Source organism: Taudactylus pleione, unplaced genomic scaffold (assembly GCF_031769625.1).
Source record: "Taudactylus pleione unplaced genomic scaffold, aTauple2 ptg000041l, whole genome shotgun sequence".
NCBI lineage: Eukaryota > Metazoa > Chordata > Amphibia > Anura > Myobatrachidae > Taudactylus > Taudactylus pleione.
Window position 1 is genome coordinate 29646185 of NW_028284443.1, and position 23371 is coordinate 29669555.

The 23371-nt window shown below is 40.5% G+C and overlaps 1 protein-coding gene across 2 annotated transcripts in view; it reads right to left on the reverse strand.

Moving 5' to 3' along the window:
* PRICKLE1 (prickle planar cell polarity protein 1) overlaps nucleotides 1–23371 on the reverse strand; it is a 68671-nt gene that overhangs the window by 35871 nt on the left and 9429 nt on the right. The window contains exon 1 of one of the 2 annotated variants that reach the window (XM_088457981.1): nucleotides 19199–19281. The exons of the other annotated variant lie outside the window; for it this stretch is intronic. The gene's annotated coding sequence lies outside the window, so the exon portion shown is untranslated. Of the gene's footprint in view, nucleotides 1–19198; nucleotides 19282–23371 lie in introns of those variants that run through there. 2 annotated transcript variants of the gene reach the window in all.

Here is a 23371-nt window from a genome sequence, read left to right on the forward strand (position 1 = left end):
GCTTTTGTCCTACTGCGGAGTTTAATGGATATCTAAAATAAGTAAAAATGTTTAGCAGTTGTATACATAAAATTTAAATCACCAGTGGGCTGTGCGTATTAAATATTTCTGCCATCATGGTATATTTTGAATTTCCATTACACACAATAGTTAAATGGTAACCATTTCAAAAAGGATATTAAGCACCTGATTCAGTAGTTTTTTTGAGCAAACATATGTCATTTTTCACATGCAAGGACTTTGGGGCTGGGATGGGAGATAGAATGAGCTGGTTGACACAACAGCTGCCAAATTGGCCACCGTAATGACACAACTTTGTCTATCTGGAGGGACCGGACTTGCAGATACTTAAAATTGATGATGACAGACACAGGGCTGTGTCTGATTGGAATAAAAGTGACCAACTACACTGCATTGAATACTCATTTTACATAAATAAAGTCTGTTTCATACTCTTAGGGAAATGGAAGGCTGCCCATGCCTTTATGATGACATGGTCATACAAAAAAAACAACAAACAAAAAAACCCATTACATATGCGTCTTGCTTAGCATTTTATACAACCACTTAATGTAACGTGTATGCATGGTTTACTACAATTTGTAGCATTTGTGAAGCTTGCAGTGAAGCCACAACCCGGGATTTTTGTCAGTGTAATTAGATCCACCCAGGTCCAGGGACCCGGGTCATCCCCATGTCACCCTGCAATGTAAACGGTGCAAACCGGGTCACGATGACCCAGATCGTGCTGCATGCTGCCCGATTGGCCGGCTTCAGTGTCGCTTGGAGTTTGCATAATTACATAATCTCCAAGTGTCCAATGTAACGCCAGAAGAGCCAGGTCACTGCAGACCCGGTGCAGACCCGGGGTCGGTGCTGCAGTTTAAAAGGGGTCTGTCCCAGGTCAGAAACTGGTTCCAAATCCCGGGTCAGACCTGGAACTTTGGTGTAAAAGGGGCATTACTTGTATTTTTAAATTCTTTCCATATTGCTTGCACATCCACCTGTTTCACTTAAGCTGCATTTTCAAACCAAGGGCCAAATGTAATAGGGTGAGAGTTTAGAAAATGTGAGAGAGTGTAGCAGTAACCTCTCACACTTTAACTCTCCCAAAGTAAGAATCCGAGAATATGCAAACTCGCATGTTGTTAGACTCGAGAAACTCACGATGTAAACTCATCCAGATGTTTTCCCATTCTGCAGATAAAACTCCACCAATGTGAGAGTTTATGGCTAAACTCACATTTTCTAAACTCACCCTATTACATTTGGCCCCAAAGTGTGGGAGATATTCCGCTGTGATGTTTGGCTGCAAAAATCATTATATGGTAGCCAAAACAGGATTCATTTTTTTTGCACACCTCTATGGAGGTGCGAGGGAGAATTATTGGTGTCAATAGTAAAAAGGGCCTTCACCCACCCATTGTGGGAGGCATTTCACGGCCATCGCAGATAATTTATAGCTCCCCCCATTGAGGGGCACTGTAGAGCTACCAGTTTTTGCAATTACTAATATAGCCACTTTCTCCATACCAAAAGGTGGCATTATTTTAAACTTTAAATTATTCCTCAGAGTGGGGTGGCAGGAATAGAAGCCTGAGCAGTGTCAAAAGGTTTTCCACACACAGAATGGTCACCAAAAAGAAAAAAGCTTCCCCACATTCTAATCTCTCATAAAGGGCTTGTGCAATGTAGACTGGCTGGGTGAGATACTTTACTTCTAAGCGGGCAAATAATATAATATGATCAAAGCAATTAGGTTACGTCACTAAACAGTATCAAGTAGAGTTGAAAGATTCAAAGCTTCAGTGTAAAGTTTTATTAAAAAGTCATGCAAGACATTCGCTCTTTAAAACATCAGCACTAGTTCCCCTAAAAAGGTCTGTAAAAAAGCAGGCATCAATAGTCGGGTTAGCTTACATCTACTTGGCGATGAAATAAACATTTCATCTCATCAATATCGATCAGCTATAAATGCCGTATAACCATCACGTGACTTTGTGCAGTCATTTGACCACATAAATTATGTACATTAGATAAAACCATTCGGCCTAAGCACTATATGGCCCGATATTTCCAATATGGACATTGATCAGGTCACTTTACTAGAAGAAAAAAAAAAAAAAAAAAAGTAGTGACAATGTATCATCTTGCATTCTTTGTATTGATTATTCTTCAGTACCAAATTGCATGAGGATTGCTATTAGGGCCATTTGAATACGGATGAGTACTTCTGACATCTGATTTTCATATGATCCACAAAGCTTTAAAAAGAGATTTTAAAATCTTTAGTGCTTCTGATTCAAAGTTCACATTTGGGGAAACTTTTATAAGCAGATCATTTATCAGGAAAGTGAAAACACTTTTAGGGCGAGAAATATAACTGCAAACAAATGTAAGAGCCAAAGATTGTTTCAACACATTTCTTCTGTTCTACACAAGCTCTAGAAATAAAATAAATAAGAAAAGTTTAGGGAATCTCTGCATGTCTCACAGGCACGCACACACAGCTCTTGCAGAGTGGAGGAGGATTGTCCTAACCCACAGTTCAGCATCTGGTTAATTGCAATCATTTACTTTCATTCAAAATAGAAAACATCTGCTTAATGATAAAGCCACACTGTAATTATTTGTGGAGAAAATGTGGTACAGTCAGCATAAAAGACACAGGAAGGAAACATGTTAGACTGAAAAAAAAGAAAGTTTGCAAACTGTACTTTTATTATAAAACACATGCTTCAGGTTTAAGCTCTAAAACTATGCCACTTGCTAAAAAGTACTTGCAGCCCTGTATTTTGCCTCCATAAGGAATAATGGTATGTTTTATCATCCATCATCAAAGTATAATGTGCGTAAGAGACTTTAAGACGAGACCAGCATTGCCTGCATGCTTTCAGCCTGACAATTCTAACTTAGACATTTCACCCCCCAAGAGAAAAGGTTGAGTGTATATTGACTAAATATCTTGCTTTGAACTGACCATATCAGCAACTTTCAGTGACACCAGCAATCAGGACTGTTAGCAGATGTCAGGGGTCACAGATACACAGACAAGTTTTGTTTCTTTCACTGCATTTTGCTGGCTTGTTGTGAGGAAGTACACGAGCCAAGCGCCGCTGCCTTAAACTGTAAATATTGATCATCTGAAAAAAAAGTAGGAAGTCACTCATGACATGTACCCAGACATTTGTCGCATTTGGCTTTCTGTTAAGCGATTTAGGTTTCATGGACAATTTCTATTGCTCAACACTAAATAAATGACAGGTGATTATACCTACTTTTCACTTGGTCTATAGGCTACGTAGATCGCCCAGAGCGGTTATATTCAAAGTAGATAATCATAGGTGATTTGAACAATTTGTAGCATGTTTATCAAACTTTCTTTGAAAAGGGGAATTCACATTTGTATGCAGCACCAGGGGCCCGATACAGAGAAGCGGTGCCAGTCAGTCACTATGTGTATTAAAGGACGCACTAGCCATCACATCATGGGAGATTGCGCCAACCCTATGTAGGCACAGAATCTCAGTCAGTGCTCTCTGCTACACACCTGTGCCTGACTAACCACCCCCGTTACTTCTCTGAAACACCCACCAAAATTGCATCTCTCTGACATGACCATATCAGACTGAAAACATCCGCCCCTTACGCGCTGCAATCAACATGCACCTCTGGACCAGGAACTAAGTCTGCTTTTGACCCAGGGAGGATTGAGAGCTAACAGTAGCCCTGAAAAAAAATTGGAAAGTGGCCTCATGTAGATGGGACTAAAATTTATGGTAGGCAGGGTTAGTATACAATTAGCCTTAGCCCAAGGGTGGGCATTTATTTCAGATGGGTGGTGACACATAAGTTGGAGAAAACTCTTAAGATACACACAAAAAAATATTTTGCCCACCCTGGAGTTAATGTCTGACAAAATGAAGACCAGGTATTAATATCGACTGTATGGGATGTAGACTATACATAACATGCAAGGTATAAAAAAATTATGTAGTCAATATATACATGCAATGTATAACCTTGGACGTAGACCATAGAAATATTCCAGAAAATAGTGTATAACCACATAAAAAGACATCCCCCGTTTTGTGGGATTGCATGATGGATAAGTACCTGCCTGTATTTCTCTGCATTTTGTACACCATTAATCCTGACCAAATCACCAACTCCATTTGCTGAAATGCAGCCCCAAACTTGCAAAGAGCCTCCACTATGCTTCACTGTTGCCTGCAGACACTCATTGTACTGCTCTCCAGGCCTTCAGCAAACAAACTGTTTTCTGTTACACCAAATATTTATTCATCAGTCCAAAAGGCATTTTTTGCACTCCAGTTCCAATGTTTTTGTGCATAGTTGAGTCGTTTGGCCTTGTTTCCACATCGAACGTTTGGCTTTTTGGTTGAAATTCTTCCAAGAAGACCACTTCTGGCCAGACTTCTCCAAACAGTAGATGGGTGTACCTGGGTCCCACTAGTTTCTGCCAGTTCTGAGTTTCCCCCTCCGACCACTGCATCTATGGTCCTCAACATTGCCCATTTCTTTGTGCTTCTTCAAAACAGCTTAAATAGCACATCTTGAAACCCCAGTCTGCTTTGAAATCTTTGCCTGGGAGAGACCTTGTTGATGCAGTATAACTACCTTGCTGTGCTCAGTCTTGCCATGGTATATGACCTGTGACATGAAACGTTCTTCCACAACCTCACCTTTGTAGCAGAGTCTGGCTGTTCCTCACCCAGTTTTAAGGCTCCTACACAGCTGTTTCAGTTAACGACTGTTTCAACTTACATATGAAAATGATGATCATTATTACCTGTTTGGTATGATTGGTTAATCATACATTTAACTATAATCCTACAAAATCCAAGACTTTGTGCAAGTGTACCTAGAAGAATTTATGCGGTATTGAAGGGTGGTCAAACCAAATATTGATTTGATTTAGATCTTCTGTTCTCACCAGCATGACTAGTCAACCAGATATTAACCTACTACCCTTTGTGTAAATACACTAAATAACATACTTCTATAATATACATCATGAACACAATGCTGTAAACACAGCATTGCGACAGAAATCCCTCAACACATTGTACGCAAAAAATAAAGAAAGACAAAAAGGTGCAGGCAGCAACTAGCAGTGAAGGCGGGGCCTCACACCAGGGCTGCCCATCATGTAGGAAGTGGGGGCGGGGCTACATTTATGAAAAAGAAAAAAAAAGGGAGCGAGTCACCTGGCCGATAGGCGTGTTGGCCCACTGGGAATCTTCCAGTTGAGTCCAATCCACCCCTGTTTACAAGATAAAAAAAAAAAAAAAATAGAAACAGACTACAAGACAATACCAGGAACAGTAGGAAAAACTTGTACGCTTGAAAGGGAATAGCATGTTACGACTAACGAAAGTAATGCAAGGGATTTTGTCAGGTCATGAATTTGTTGTTAGCTGACCCACTGGCAAAGTGCTAGCTGTGGAGTGGCCATGACATCACCTCTAAGGCTGTGTGCACACCGTACAATGTAACATTTCGGTAATATAGTAAAATACCAAAGTTAGACAACCGCCTACTTCTGTGCAAAAATCGTTCAATTGGTGGGAACTTTCCACCTACTGTACATTGGAACAAGAATTGGCTGGTTGGGTAAACCAAAACCGGTTTGATTCAAACAAGTTGTAACAACTGTTTTCAGTCTTATTTTTTTCTCTTTTTCAGGGACAATTATCGTTCATACCATCCAGCTTAAGGTAGATATATACACTACTGGTTTTGGTTGAATATCAGCTGTATTGAAGGTAAAAATGATATAGTATACATTTTGTCTATTAATAAAAATATACTATTCAAGAAGCAACAAAGCTACTGTTTGTGACTGAGAAAGTTAAAACTCAATTATAAATGGCATATATGTGCCTCCTTCTCGCAATCAGCAAATTTATTAATTTGCATATTACCTATAACATTTGGGGACATTTGCTGGTCTGAAAGCAGCGTTCTAAATGGAGGTTATATTGTTGCATTAAATACCAACAAATAGAAATGCTTATGTATTATACAATTATAGATTTTTATTAAAAAAAAAAAAAAAACACTGGTATAGTTTGATTTACCATATGTTTTTATTTATTTACATTTAAATAAGTGACTGCAAACATAAAGCAGCGTTGGATGTTGGCGACAGCGCTGGGAACTGAAAGAGCAGCGAGTTTTGAAGGCAGCGCTGGATGTGGGTAACAGCACAGCGGCTTGGTGACAGCAGTGAGTTTTGAAGGCAGAGCTGTGTTTTGATGACAGTGTTCGGAGCTGGAGACAGATCAGCTTTGCAGGCAGCGCTGGGTGTTGGTGATAGCGCTGGGACCTAGTGGAAACAGTGCGTTTTGCAGGCTGACTGTTGATTAAGATTTTGGAGCTCACCCCCAGCACACTAGACCTGAGTCTTCGGATTATGCGGCACCAGCCAAACACGTGAAGTCTCCTCCCGGAGTCCCTCATTGAGGTTTTCCTTCTGCTGCTGCATTTCTTGCAATGCTCCCTTTTTATTATTTTAAAGTCTGTTTTACGCTGTTCTAGCGCTTCTACTGCATCTTCATTGGGAACAGATCCTATTGTTTCCTCCTGCTCGTTACGGGCCTCTGCAACCAGGCTGCCATTGTCGCTGTTCCGGTTTTCTTCCACCAGGTCACTTACAGGTTCACCTAAGCCAGAGGTATCACTTTGAGACCTTTCATGGTGTGTCCATATTGAAGTGTACACATCTGAATTTTTCTCCAGCCAAGCGTTCCAATGATTGTAAAATTGTCCCATCAAATTTCGCTATTTTTACTGTATCATTCCTTTAGTCACTATCAGAAATTCATCCTCATCTGCTGGATCTGTCAGCTCTCTTAAACAATATTGGTAATCTATATAGTTTGTTGTTCTCCCACAAATTGGGTTATAAATTCCTCTATGATTCCATTATTAGCAGGTTGTTGTTCCTCTAGCTCTACATCCTGCAATTCAATTTGTTGTTCTTCCTCCACACCATTAATAATAGTTTCCTCTATTACAGTTGCCTTTAGAGAAGTCAGTATTTATTATGACTAGAAGTGATTCAAGACGTAACACCAAGAAAAAGCGGTTTACAGTAACTTAAGTGAGTCTGCAGCAAGATACGTGTCTTAAGCTGGGTAGACACTAAACGATTTTGACGATTTGTCATTCAGATCGGTTGGAATCGGACAAATCGTTTAAGTGCTGGGCACGTACAGTGTTCTCCCCAGAATTTTTTTCCAGCTGGGTGGCATCCATGTGGGGCCTTCGCAATAACCTGTTTTAAACCCTGATCTTATAATGATTTCAACTTGAAATAACATTTTATATATTAATTCTCCTCTTATTCTTAGAGGCCCAGTCGTTTGCAGCTTTTTCATAATCAAAATCTGTAGGATCTGGTCCCTCTAGTGAAATCAGCATCAGGTTATTGAGTGCCGACACCACAGAATTTATTTTTTATACAGCTCCCACAGAAAATGTTTTTATACAGCTCCCAGATACAGTCCCCATTTACAGGCTACACAGAATTTATTTCATTCCAATACCTGATCTACTGATAAGACTGTATTGGTTGGCTGAATGGCTTGAATGATATAGCCAGATTTTACATGGCAGGGATGCAGACATAAAAGTACATGAGAAGAGGTCAAACTAATGGAAACGAATAAGCTGCCCTCTCCCCCGCGCACGTGCATCAACTGAGCCACCCGCTGGGGTATTGCAATGCTGGCGTACTGTGGGGCCTTTCTGCTGTGTACTTCGTGTGGCTGTCTTGTGGTACAGCAGGGAGGGCTTCCTACTCTAGGTCATCGTGCCTGGAGGCTCCCCTGGGAGTGATGCACCCTGTCTGTAGCATTGCTGTACGGTCCCGCTGGTGCCACTCTCTGCTGGGTTTCCGACATCCAGCTCCTTGTGTCTAGCCACCTGACCCTCCCCTGACACTGCCGGAAGACACCAACCTGGGGACAGCGCAGGAGGTATACAATGCAGAGGGGAGGGACACTAGGCTTTACTTCAATCAGAGGAGTCATGGGAGCAGGGGGAGGGGGGGGGGGGGAGAGGAGTGCTGGGCGGTAGATGTTTCTTGCTGGTGGTGCGCCCCACAAAAAAAACAAAAACAGCCTGGGGAAAACACAGACATACCCCAGTGCGAGAAATTGGCGGCGTACCACAATGACACGCCCTTTTCATAAACTCTCTGCCCTCCCACTTAGCGCCCTGCACTGCCCACAGTCTAGCAGGAACACTTTATAATAATAAATCTATTAAGTAATGAACAGGCTGAAAATATAAAGGGATAAAATACATCCATTCAATTTCAGCCACATGTCACAGTAAAGAAAATTGTATTCTACTCAGAGATTAAACAGCTTCTTGTCTAACATACTCATCTTATTTCCCTGAATTTTGATTTCCCATATTATCTATGAAAATGATTCATGCAAATCCTGCTGATTAAGGGGTGGGGGAGGGGGGGTGTTGGAAGTGAAAAGTTATATGTTAAAAAGTTTCTTTTCTTTTTTTTTTTTGCTGAAAGCTTGTTGCACAAATCTATATACGCAAGCAAAAAAAGGCATGATATCATTGTAGAACAATGTGTTTAACCAGACAAAAAGCACTCGGACGTGCAAGGTCACATTTTATGTACATGTAACCCCCTTGTCAAACAAGTGCATGCTGTGGATGCCAAGTCCTCTTTCTGGAAAGCTGCCGGTTTCCATCTCTCCCAGAGGTCTGGATCTTCTCATAAGGAGGTAGATTAAAAGGATAAATGAAATCATAGGATTTAACAGGGGAAAAGGTGCCCAGTTACATATCATCCATAGCTGCAGGGTAAAAAGAAAATCTGCGTGACAGATGCTTAGCTCTCTAGTAGAAGTGTACGCCATGTGTGATACCTTCTCGGCCTTACAAGGAAAGCTTCTTAAAAAACACACTGCAATATTTGGTCATGTACAACCAATGTGCCAGTTATTGATGCTGCCCTGTAACCTTTAGAGCGAAGTGGCAAATTAAAAAGGCTTGTTACCTCATTACTTCCAGCAATACGTTGTATGGTTCAGCTACAAAACCAGAACATGTTACTTTGCAAGTAAATAAAATAGAAGAGAAAAGAAAACCTGATAAAGACAAGAACTGTTAAAACAGGCAGGTTACGAAAGGCACCTCCCGGGAGGGTCAGGTTTAGGCTAGGGAAAGGGGGAGGATAGGATAGGGTTAGGCACCCCCCCCCCCCCGGGAGTCTAAGGTTTAGGCTACTAGACAAATAAAAGTTTGAATAGACTGAGTTGCTATGGGCAATACATATTTATATGGTTTCATTAAAAAAAAATAAACTTGTTTGATGTTACAAATTAACGTCTCTAGAAGCCTGATTTTTCAGTACACCAAAGAGGAGACAAAGCCATTTAAATCCATTCCCTTTTTGTTGATTTATATTGGCTACTCCCTGCAATATCACAAACCTAAGCAGCCTACAGAAAAGTGATGCAAATAAGTAATCCAGCCTCTCGATCAGCTTTAGATATAAAAATAATAGTATGCATAGAGCTTTCATAGAGCGTAAAAATAAGAACATAAGTAGACTGGTTAGATCCTAAAATGGTGCACAACATTTAAATTTCACAGTAGTAGTAGTAGTAGTACCAGGATTCCACTTTCAAAATCTATGAAATGCTAATAGAGAACCCTCATGCATGTTATACTGTCAGACGAGATAAGAAAGGTTTCAAGGCACTGGAAAGATTATGTAAGGGAAGTGAGTTAAGTGTCTCACTTTATCAGAACAACATGCTTTGAATGCCTATCAGGAAAAGGAGACTGGCTTGTGAAGTAGACAGACTAGTATACAGAACTGTGATGTTTGAAACTTAGACCTAGTTTTTTCTTCTTGCTGGCCGAAATTCGACTTGGCTGGCTTAAGAAATTGAGAACATGAATGTTCCAAGCACAATAGTGTCTGTAAATACATTCAATGCACTTTTGATGGGGTTTTTAAAGAATGTTTCCTCAACATTGGGACACATTTCAAGAATAACTAAATTAACATGGTCTCTGTCTGTGAAGTACTACGTTGTTACAGACTACCACAATAGCACTTTTGGATACAGGTAAGGTTTAAAATTTGGTTTACAAATGTCTTTTTGGCATCTTACCACTTACATGTATTACTTGCCAGTTAAAACCTAAACTAATCTAACTGCTTGTGGCATATTGTTTGTTACAGCAAGTAATTTGTTCATGTCTTCTAAGCAAGTTCTGTAATGTCTGGCCTTTTCTGTTTCACTATGTTCACATCATTGTAGCGATAATACAATTAGATGATTGGATGAAAAATACATAGGAATATTCATCAACTAAACAGTTATCTTTAAGCCAAACAAGGTAAGGTAGTAACTTATTTATCAAGTCTTTCACGCAGATCACCAAATACATTTAAAATGTATGCATCAGGCTGGATAAAAAAAAAAAGAAATGCACTCTGCCGCAATGTATTGCAAAAAAGATTTGCATATCCAATGTGCACTATACAGTAGGTCCACCAGATGAAGATGTATTAGGTGTATATGTACTAAGCGCCGAAAAGTGATAAATTGTAAAGTGATAAACTACCAGTCACTCAGCTCCTGTTTCAGGCGGTGTTTGAAAAATTAAGAGTTGGGAGCTGATTGGTTGGCACTTTATCACTTTCCAGAGTTTAGTACACCTGTCCTAAACATTAAACTTTGAGACTGCCACTTACACTGTAGGCTGTTGAAAGGGATCTGCTAGTTTATTGGCTGTGTAACATTAATTGAACCTCTTATCACTGGTCACATTGGGCCAAGATGCGGACATTGGGTTTTCAAGCCCAGTGACCAGAACTAAGTGTTTGTATTTTTGTACAGTCAGTAATAAATCACTGATGGAAAACAAGGCAGCGAGTTCTTTAAGAGTTTGAATCAACTACTAGCGATGTGCAGCAGACTGCCTCCATCACTTAGGGAACCCCACAGAGGTGTGCTGGACATTAGCTACATTTTCCTACCATATTAAATGCAGTAATGTCCGGTAGCACATCACAAGTAACTGAATTCCCCCATAAAAAGGTAATCACATACTGCATCTGTCGCGTGACAGTAAATGCATGCTTTCCAACACCTATTCTTGCGCTATGTGGTGTGAGACACATGACATTATTTAGAGACTCCATTATGTACTTTTTCCTAAATTTAGCATCTAACTTGCATCGTAGCCCCATGTAGCTTTGGTATTGCAGATTACGCATGATACATAGCACAAAGCATGTCGTGGCTCACTTATATCGGAAACTTTTATTTTGCCTTTTTCCACAGGTAAATGTCCAAGTAGCAAATAATAGATGCATGCATTGCCAGCGTCCAGGGTACCCGTGCATTGTACGTTGGTCGCATTATTAATGCGAATGAGAGGCATATTTGAGTCAATGCAGGATGCATAGTAAGGCTTAGTTACAGAGTCTGTGGTGCACAAAATCAGTACACAAATTGCTTACGAGGTGCTAGGTTACCTCTTTGCCCCACCAGAACATGCTTTAGTCCTGATGCATATTATATAAAAAATTATTTGCAAACTACATTAACCAGTTCTCTACAAAGTAACTTCGTTTTTATAATTCTTTAATATTGTCTGCTATTTAAAGTGGTATACACACAAAAACAACCACACTGGTTGCATTGCAGTTGCTAAGCACATTGCCTGCAATTTTCTTTCTAGGCAATCAAAGCTGTATTTTATGTTCCTCTTGCATCAAAACTTCTAAAAAGTGAAATAAATAAGTGATTGCATTGCAAACATTTGCTCCAACAGGCGAGTCTATATCCTCTTTTTCACCCACTGTTCCCCATTCATACAATATGTTAAGGATGTATACGCCACCTAGTGACAAATAGGTATCATTTAGTTGTTTCATCACAAACAAAGGCCCCTATGCAAAAAAAAAAAAATACAATTACTGAAGGGGTGAGAGAACCAATGACCCTATTTGGACATACATCACTTTTGTGCCATCAGCCATGACAGTTAAGGGAAATGGATTATAATGTGGAGGAGTCACCAGCAAAGACTAACAATATGCTTAAGGTCAATAATGCAGAAAAGCTGTAATTTATTATCCTCTGTTGAACGATGTAATTAAATGTGGTCCCCAAAGGCTACCTCATGCTGACTACTTTGCTGTGACCTCACTGGTGTCTAGATGAATAGATAAAGAAAGAACAAAGTACACATTTGCTTAGATTTCCCTCAATGTTAAAGTTCAGATTAGTTGCTCCACAATAAAGTCAATAGCTCAGGAATGCAAAGTTTTACAAGAGCCGATAAAAATGATAATATCGGAACACATTAAAATAAAATGCATCAGGAGTCAGACAAGATTTTTGAGTTTTATGGTGCATACACGGGACGATAGTCAACAATAACGTTGAACGATCTCCCGGGTGTGCTGGATGATCGATAATTTAGCACGCCACCAACGACCTGCGATCAACGATCGCGGGTCCCTATAGTAACCTGGTCGATATTAACCAGGTTGGCCTGCATTCACGGTCGATGGACGATATCTATATCGTTGGTGGGTTAGAGGCACCGAAAAAATGCACGATAACGATATGACCGATATTCATTTTAATCGTACAGTGTGTACGCACAATTAGACATGAGCAGATTGAAGTTTTCTTGAGGTATTTATTTTTTTTACCATTTGTTTTTAACCCTTACATTGGATATAGTTGTTGCAAAGCAGCTACTGAAGAAGTAAAATGGCAGAGGGTCAGCAAGTCAGTATACAATTATGGGGAATTATCACAGCTTCATCTGAGATACAAAAAAAATAAAATAAAAAAGTATTCATATCTTGTTTACAATGTCATCCAGCAAATGTATCAGCATGTGTGTACAGTCTGTCACCCACATACTACAGAATTAACATTTACAGGGGCTTCCCACCTCAAGTTTAAAGCCCTATTGCACCAACGCCTGTGTTTAAATGTGGAAGTGCATAATTATTTAAATTGTCGCTCTGCCATTACCTGCTTATAGCAAAGTTCTCCTTTCCTCAATTTGATATGAGATTCCTTTGATTTTCTGGTGAGAAGTACATTTGGAACAGCTGGTTTCTGTAGGAAATCCAGAGCCATAAAACTGCTAAAATCCATGCTGGTAGATGTAAAGTGTTAGAATAAGGTGTATACGTAAACCTATTGGGAAGAGTAAAGAGGAGAGCAAACTAGAAACTGACAATTGACTTAAGGCATTGCTGCAGTCAGGGCCCATGCTACCATTAGTTGAACCAGGACAGGCGCCAATGTCTTCGGAGAACATAAGACACTAATGTACATGTGTGTAGGAGAACATAAACAAAAAAGAAAAGCCCTGTACATGTTGCTTCTCAAAATGTAGCAAATATTTCTCTGTCTCCTACATGCAAGTGGTAATAGCCGGCAAGATTATAGTCAGTGCCTGTGGGGTCCATTTACTAAGCTAAGCTGTGTTAGGAAATAAAGTGAAAGGTGATAAGGTGCCAGCCAATCAGCTCCTAACTGCCATGTCACAGGCAGTGTTTGAAAAAGGTAAGGAGCTGATTGGCTGGTACCTTATCACCATTCACTCTGTCTCCTAACACAGCTTAGTAAATAGACCCTCAGGCACCTATGGCAGGAATATACCCAGAAATTCCTAAGAGCATGAGGGGTCTATTTACTAAGCAGTGTTAGGAGACAGAGTGAAAAGTGATAAGGTGCCAGCCAATCAGCTCCCAACTGTCATTTTTCAAACACAGCCTGTGAGATGGCAGTTAGAAGGGGATTGGCTGGCACCTTATCACTTTTCACTCTGTCTCCTAACACTACTTAGTAAATAGACCCCTGTGTCACTTACCATCAGGTATCTTCCCTCGCGATAAATTCACCACCTGTAGCTGCCAATCACAGCCTCTCCTCACATGAAGAGAGGGGAGCAGGAAGTGATCTCTGTAAGTTTCTCAATAAAGATTGCACGAAAAAAAAAATCCCAAACGCCAGCAACTGCACAGGTCACATCAGGTGAGAGTTCAGAGTTTACACATACCGCGCAGACGTCAAACAAGATGCACTATGAGTCTCTGCTGAAATCACAGAGGGGGTGACTTTTCCTGCTTCACCACAACAAGAAGCCAAGCAGGGGACACATTTTCTCCAAGGTAAGTAGCCCTGACAGAATGTCATTAATCCAGTGTTTTTAAAGCCCCTTAAGGAACTCCTGTCACGAACATGGAGGATAGAGCAGTGCCATCAAACGAAGGAGGCAGGGCCACTGGAAGTAGGAAGTGGACAACTGCTTAAGAGTATCCCCAGAACACTACAAGCAACTCCACAGGCTGCAGCGTGCATGCCCGAAGTGTCCAAGGAAATTCTGCAGTAGCGCTGCAGGTACCATGGGGCAGCCATGGTGCCGCCCCCAGTGCGACGGCACAGGTTGCACGCCCCTAGTTACGGCCCTGGGAGAAACTGAGAAATGCTTCTTACATGTGAAACTGTCGGCTGCTGCTCCTACAGGTCTATGGGCAGAAAGTGTGGCGCTTGGCAATTATAGTCTGGCTGAGGAGCAGAGGATGTCGCCCCCATGCCCTGCCTGCCAGGGTAATAAGCAGTGGGAGTTGTTAACGCCACGTCAGAGTAGGAAGGGATGTGCCACTTCTGAAGATAGGGTCAGCCACCAGAGTGATTGCTAAACTTGGCACCAGTGCACAAAGCAGTGTGTAAGTTTTGCTCAATAATTAAAAAGTCTCTTCTTTCAACACACCCAGATAATGTCCGGAATTATCTGAGCACAAAAATAGGACTGCAGGTTGTTGGACCTGGACAAAAATAAAATTCCTAAACAGAAGGAGACTACGAAAGAAAATAATAGACTAAATCGGATAATCATGAAACACTTGTTATGGAAGTTTAAAAGGGAACACGCTGCTAATTATAGGTAAGTGGGAATATACAGAAGAGGCCAGGCTTATTCCAATACTAGATGATCGGATTGATATATAGCTAAAAACTGCAAGACCTGACAACAACAACAGCACTTAAATCCATTAGCTACATGAAATAATGGATGTCAGCAATAAAATTAATCAGAAATCAAGATGATTAAGGGACGGCATATGCAGAACTATTTAAAGAGTACTATAGAATCAGAGCCGGCAACAGAAATCATGGGGCCCTGCACACTTTCGTTCCGTGTGTATGCACCTACAGGGTGATGGGGAGAAGCATTGGATGACAGGGAAAGGGTGACAAACAGAGGGTGATATGGTAAGGGTAAAGGGGGGGGGGTGGGAGGAGAGAGCGACGTCAGGCCCCCCCGGCAACAGCAGCTTGAGAGAGTAGGTAAGAGGAAGGGACGTAGCAGACGTGAGGGGAAAAGAGGGGAGGAAACGTGAGAGGAGGAGGGCGGTCACATTCTGTGTTATGGCACACGGCAGTGTACTGCCACTGGACATTCCACCACTGATGTAGTGTGCGCTGCAGGCATGTTTGGGCCCCATCTGCCTGTGATGGACCATGCAGTGACGGGGCCCGAACATGCCTGCAGTGCAGCCTGCATCACTGTAGTAGCAGAGCAGGCAGCAGTTCCATTAGGTTTGTCTGTCGGCCCCTAGAATCTTGGGGCCCGGTACAGCTGTGCCCCTAGTCCCCTCCTGTTGCCGGGCCTGTATAGAAGAGGTAGTGGACCTATATGTAATGGAAGAAACAAAATACTGTCATGTTTTGACTAGGCTACTAGGTGGTTCTCCATACAGCCATGTACCAAACTTGATGCTTGACCAGACAATGAGCTCACGTTTGAATATGTTAACAAGCTAGTGCATGAATACAAGAGGAAACCAGAAACTACAAGCAATGACAATGTGCCCAGAGCACAATTAGTGTTACAGACACTATGATTTAAAAGCTATTGACCGCAATGTGTAAACATGTGACTGTTTCCTATGCAAGTAAATGCATAGTTTGTGAAGTTAGAATTAATCATCTGAAGACTCAACAAACAGGCAGATATAAATAAAAAAAAAAAAAAAAAGGGAAGAACATACTTGCAAATAAATATTTTCCAAAATCCATCACTAGCTGAACTGAAGAGCATCTGGACTTAATGCTCTTTAGTTCACACGTCCGTGTGATGGTCCGACGGGAAGAATCACTTTTGTGTCTTCATTGTTAAATTAGTTAAGATAAGCAATAATTGACCGGCTTCACAGCAATGATGAAGTATCAGAGAAACTTCAACGTTTCTTGTTCAAGTAAGCAACAAGTTTGGCAGGAGGCCAAAACATACTACATGCAGATAATGGGGCTGACTATACAAACTGTAAGGCACAAGTCATTTTGAAAAAGAACAGAATGGAGTTCTAGACAACAGTACCACACAACACCAAACAGAACGGGACAGCAGACAGAAAGCACCCTGTGTGAGAGCAGGCAAACTGTGCTCTTTGATGTAGATAGGTCACAAAATTTGATTGACGTGAATCATGACACCTGTGATCTCTAGTTTGCCCAGTAAGCTCCAGGGAAAGCTCCATGTGAGCAATGATACAGAAAGAATTGGAAGCTGCAGGATATTCCAATGTTTTTAAGTAGGGCCAATGTACACGTTTATGGACCACTGGTTTAGTTATTATTTTGCATAAATCCCTCTAAAGATTGTAAATGCTACAAGACTTGGGGGTAGATGTACTAAATGTTTATTTGTCAAAGTCGCAGAATATCTCTAGCTTTGACCATAGCTTTATATGGGAGAAAGTAGTGGAAGCTTGAGGCCATGATAAAGCTCCCACTCATCAGACCACTAGTAGAAGGGTATGCATTGGTGCTTGTGAATGAATAGATCGAATATAGTCTTTAGGATAATACTGGATAGAGTGCCAGTAGCACAACAAGTATAGTCTCTTTATGATAACGTACTAAGAGCTTTAGTAAACAGAGACAGGCAGATGACCTCAGTGAAATGCCAGGAGATTGTGATACTAGAGTGCTGCACAGTATTGATAAATTGATGCACCAGTGTGTAGTGGGACACCTGCTGCAATGGGGGTGAAGTGCAAAACAGCCCAGATGGTAGATGCTTGGGATTAATTAGGACTGAATGCAGAGAGAACTTATAAGCAGGTAGCTGGTGTTTCGAGTCAGTATGCACCAGAATGCAGGACACTGGAGGCTGAATCAAATGCAGATGCACTTTGTAAGAGCAGGACACTGGAAGCAGAGTCAGATGCAGAAGCTGGAACAGAGCTGGAAGCCACTGCAGCCAGGGGACTGTCCTCAAGGAGAGAGAGTTGTTCTGGTAATGAGCAGGACAAAGGCGATGATTTAATCAGGGTGCTCCCAGCGCCTATTGGTGAGCAGGACATTTGAGCACTTCTGCTGAAATCCAGTTGGCAGATAGTAGCCATGTGGAAAAATTCAAGATGGTTCTTCCACTGTGGGAACAGAGAGGGGGGTAAATGTAAGGCAGGCAATAGTAGTGCCAGCAGCGACCAGAGATAGCACGGAGGGAATTGAAAAGACACCAGACCTGGTAACAGACAGACTCCGATATGTGAAATAGGCAATTTTTTTTGTAGATTAAACTTTCCTCCCATCTATTAAGAGACTAGCAGTAGTCTCATATCATGGATCCTGGGATTTAGAAGATTCTCAATCCACCTATCTCTTTCTGGACATCTATGGGAGAGGTTAAATGCTGCATATAAAATTTGTGCAAGGACAGGCTGCATCTACAGCTGCTGCAGATCTGATCAGCTGTTGAAACAAGCTTCCCTATAGGTTATATTCAAACTTCTCCAGCTTGCTTGACCCCTGAGCTATAAGAATAATATTCTCAGTTCTTACTATCATCAGGAACAAACATTCATGAAACGCATCACTTTTTTTTTCAGATACATCAGAATACAACACAGAACCACCTCCATGCAAATGTCAGCTAATGTAGATGATGCATCCCCGTTTTACAGCTTTGCAATGCGATGCCTGCAGAAGACTACAGTAATGTAACACTTTTCATGGGGACACCAAAGAAAGAATGGATAAGAGCTAAATAAACTTTGTAGAATCAGGAGACTGAGGAAGAGGACACCATAGACTTTAGGTGTTTAATTCCTAGACATACACCAAGTATAACTGTGGCAGTTTCTCAAACTCAACTTACTCTAAAGGGGCCTATCCATTAGCAGATAAATTTGAATGATGAACGATTTATCGTTCAGTCATTCAATTTATCTGCTAATGGATAGGCTCTGAACGATAAAAATGCGAAACTCCCGCGGCCGACAAATTGCGTCTTTTGTCTCTCCAACATGTTGGTCAATTATCGTTTATCGCTGACAGATATTAGACATATCTGTCGCGGTAAACGACGAATGATTTAATGAAAATGAATAGAAACATAAAAAAAATAAAAATACATGACAGATATGTCACAGCAGCCCCAGGAATTTTTAAAAGATAAATCTTTTGTCTTTCAGAAAGATCTGCTAATGCATAGGTCCCTTAACACAAAGTACCCATTAATAATTTCTGACTGTAGTTTAGTGAGTGGTGCAGATTGGGATCAGGATTGGATCTTTTAAAAGAACAATGGTAATTTTTCAAATAGGCTGCTAAGTACTGGGACTGTCACTGTAGGTACAAAAGGTCTGTATAGAACAACTATAAAAAAATATTTTGGCTTTAGATAAATCATAGAAAATGTTTTAAAACGTTTTCAATGTTCCTTTAAACTATATTTAATGAACCCAAAGAGTAATATATATAAAACGTACATTCCCAACACCACCCCCAGCTTGTTCTATTTATTAGTTGCAGTTTGGTAGAAATGCATATAAGCACCTGTAAAATGTCAATTAAGTGGTAGTTGTGTGAATAAATACCCCACCCACTGGGTTTCTTTTAAAGCAGGGGTGGGCAATAAGAGGCCCTCCAGCTGTTGTAGATCTACACATCAGAATATGCCCTGCAACAGTTTTGCTACTTGGCCATGCTGGTATGTGTAGTTCATCAGTAAATGGAGGGCTGCTTAGTGCCCACCCATGTTTTAGAGCATAGATATGGTAGATCACCATGGGTTTAAGAGCCGTTTACGTTGTCAGGTGTAGCAGTGATGTACACATGACTATAGTCCATACTTGCTTGTTCTTTTTTCAGATTTCTCCTGCATAGGTGGGTGACCCAAGGGACAAGAGCGGGGGATAGGGGCTTGACAATGCAAGTTGAGCCATCAAAGCCACCTTCTCCTATTGTGAAGTCATGTGAATCAAGGCCCCATCCACTTCTGAAAAACAAAGTGATCTAGTTGGGAAAATACTCTACAAGGAGTTTGTGAAGGGGGGGGGGGAATACTCTGAAATTTGGGAATGCATGAAAGCAAGCTTTGTAAAAGCTGCCACATTTTTTAGCTGTGGGTAACAATACTATTAGCACTGAGTATATCTTACAAACAAAACCAAGCTAAGTGGGGGTCCAACGGCAGAGATATTATGCGATAGACATGCCACTGCCAACTGTTATGCATATAAAAGGAATTATGAGCAGTTAATAATTTACATAGGCTGCACAATCATATGAATTCTTTAAGTCGGATGTCAACCAACTTGCAGGGACACTCGAAAGATAGGATATGGAATGTGGAAAAAGTATTGTGGAAATAATCAGAGCGGAAGTGTTCATTAGCAGACCAGAAAGTACATATTGGAGGATATTTGCAGAGTCAACAATGTACTTTATTAAAGCACAAATCCTTTATAAAGCAAACTTCAAAACATCAGACATTTCTCTTTTCTATGTCATTCAGCAAAAGATTTATTTTGGAGTCAAGGCTTGCCCAATGTAATAATATACATACATGAGCATCAGAGGGATCCGCAAATCAATGTTCAATTTTTTTTTCTCTCTTAAATGGAGCGTTCAGCTCAGAAAAGGTATTCCCTGCCTGCCACAAGTGGAGACCAAATATAATCAAGTACATTTCTTTAAGAAAATATGATCCAACAAGGCTACCATTCATAGCAATAAAGCCTTTGAAATCTGATGTAAATATGTAAAGCCCTGCTGCAAGTTAACATTGCCATCTTTTATTCTATTTAGATTACAAATTGAAAAGCACAAATTGCCAGGGATATTCTAGTAGAAGCACTTTAAAAAGTCCAAATATCTTTTTGTTGTAACTATTTACGTAAAGCTGGATGTAGTTCAAACACTGTTCTAAAACCTTGGGTATCTAAAATAGAATAAAAATAAATAAAGAAAACATACAATAAACAGTTGTTTAGTGTTCCAAGGCAGAGCATTCCCTAATTCTAGACTGCTTTCTTAATGTTATTGTAACTATGAAGCCAGCATTCCTGCAGAGGGATGGTAATTTTAGGCCTTTATAGAATGGCTAAAGGCTTTGCAGCTGTTACAGTGAATCACACAATCAGTGTAACCCAAATATGTCTGGCCAGTTAATGAAGAAACCACATAAAATGGCACAGTAGATGCCCACACTATATCCGCTGCAAAATTTCCTGACAGACCATATATCAAACAAGGGTTGGCGTTTCATTTAATGTTTGCCAAAAGCTAGCCGAACAATTAGCCAGTCTTGCCCAACAAACTGGTGGAGATATTGGACTGCATGAAAATATTAAATTTCCTTCTGGACTTTCCCACCACCGGTGTTGGTGTGGTACTTCTGGGAGGATTACTCTTCCCAATGACATTTTGAATGGCACTGTTTGTTCTCCAGCATGGCATGACAAAGGTTTTTTTCCCCCTACACTACTAAAACACTGGTACCCCCAAGAGCCAGTAATGCCTGACTTCTAGGTCCAGCCTAGATAAATAATTATTCTGAGACAGGCCATTCTAGGGCTGGATGCATCTCTGTGCCAGCAGTGCCAGACAATCCATCAAAGTAATATTGATAAACTGTCAACTACTAGCTGATGAAATGAGGAGTTATTACACATTCCTTCATAAAACATGTAGGACGAATATGGAATAGCTCCATTTATTAGCAGTCAAGCTTCCATTTCCCTTTAATCTCCCCAAATGATACAATGTGAGCCACCATAATCAGCAAGTATTACAATAATAGGCATTTGAATCTTTATTTTTTCTTACTATTAATAATAAGATCTACTTATCTGTTTTTAGAGTGATGTCTGTCTTCTGGCTGAAATGCCGGAGGGCATATCTGGACGCTGTACCCGGAAATGGAGGCGCGTCACCTCAGTTTTTCGGGAGAAAAAAGGCCAGGGTCTGCGTCGGCGGATGCAGATTCCTGGCCTCTTGCGTGACCAGGCACCGGCCGGGTTGCGGGAGGCTTCAGCTCCCACAGCCTGACCAAAAGAGCAACTATCGTAACCATCGGTTGCAATGGTGATCCCAGTCTGCAACATCGGTCGCAGTACTGGGATCGCAAATGCAGAACAGAGGTGTGACACCTTCTTCTGTATTTGCATGAGAGATGGATGGATTTACACAGCTTGTGTGCGGCTGTGTAAATACGTCCATCTCTGAATCAGGCCTAAAGACCACAGTTATTCTTGGGCAATAAAATAATTTTGTATGCAAAATCTGCTCCCATTTGGATAGGTAGAAAGCAAACGCAGGGTGGTCTGTGACCAATTACATGTGTGCAAGTTATTTGGTCAATCATGCAGTCGGTTCACACTGCAAGCTGAATGATCAACTCAGTTCAACTCATCCATGCACATATGCACTTTTTCAGTACTGCAGAATGTTTGGGCATCATGCAGAGAAATCCTAAAACATCCCTCTTTTGTGTGTCTTATTCACAGAGAAACACCATTCAAATGTACTACAGAAGCTGGGCTGAGACTTTAACTACTCAGGAATAGTTTTAAACATGAACAAAGTTGCAGATAAAGCACAACATAACTTAACGTAAGAAAAAGCTGCAGTATCGCAGAACTTCATACACAGATGTTTCACATCAAATTGATCACTGCACTGTAGCAAAGTAGTTGTGTTGCCTCCAGTTCTTTTATTAACACAAATAAGATGCACCTTTTGCAAGGAAAACGCTTGACGCGGGTAAGTTGCCCAAAACCTGGCGCGCCAAGAGAGGCTATCTGCTGTGACTTAAAGAACAGCGGAAGGACACATCTGTAGGCTAGCAATTAGATTTACTCTTTAGGGCTTAGTCACAACTGCTCATATGTTAGTCAGAACACAGCTCATCAGAAATTGATGCGTTATCCGGACCATGCACATACATAAAGCATTACATTTTACTCATTTGTCAAGGCAACAAACAAAACTAATAATTAACTGCTACCACATAAAAGTAAAATATATACATTAAAATACATGTAAATGAGGAGACTATTTTGTCTTTTCTTTTAAAAATGGGTACCTAACTTTTAAAACACTATTTGTTTTGAATTTAAAATAATCTTGTTAGATACTTTATTTTATCATATGCATGGGTATGTCAATTTGCAACATAAATTAGGAATATTGTTATGCATATGTATGAACTAGGTATCTTTATTCAGAAAGGTAAAATATTTGTAACCATTTTAATAAAAAAAAATGGAAAACTGTTATAAACTGCAATAAACCTACTACAAATGGAAACTGTGGGAGGCATTGAGGTAATAATCAACTCTGTACGATTTGACGGATATAAAACTTTTGTACGTAAAGTAAAGATCATTAGTTTCCATTTGCTCTTTCCTAGGGCGACAATAGGGAGTAGATTATTTTTTTTTGTGTTTTACACACCATTTGCTGGTAGTTGTACTGGAGAGTGTTATCATTGCAGTTTCCCCCTAAGAACATAATTACCATCAGCATCAAGTTACAAAACAACCCTTGCATATGCCTAATACTTCACCCTTACTTATTGGGTCAAGATAAACTGCAGCCAAAGATAATCATCTTCCTGGCTTGTCCAGAGAAAATCTCCAGCTATGAATAAGGTGTACTTCAATGGTACATAAAAATTAGGTGGTTTGAGAAGGAGTTTTAATGCGAGGTTTCTCAAATGCTCTGGGAAAGAATGATTATTAATCACCCAAAACAAAAGGCATTTAATTTTCTCTGCATGATACAGATTTAGTGGATGGAGCACAATCCCCCTCCCCTTCTAATGTGATCCCAAAGCCATGGGTCCTGGATTTTAAGGGTGACATTTTTTAAAAACATTAAAAAGGGTTCCAATAATGTTGATAGAAGGCAATAACAATTAGTATAATCTCTCAATCTTCTAGCTCCTGCACCATTTAACTGTTGACAACTTAATTGCAATTTTTTTTTTACGTTTAATAATACAATTTTTTTTACAATAT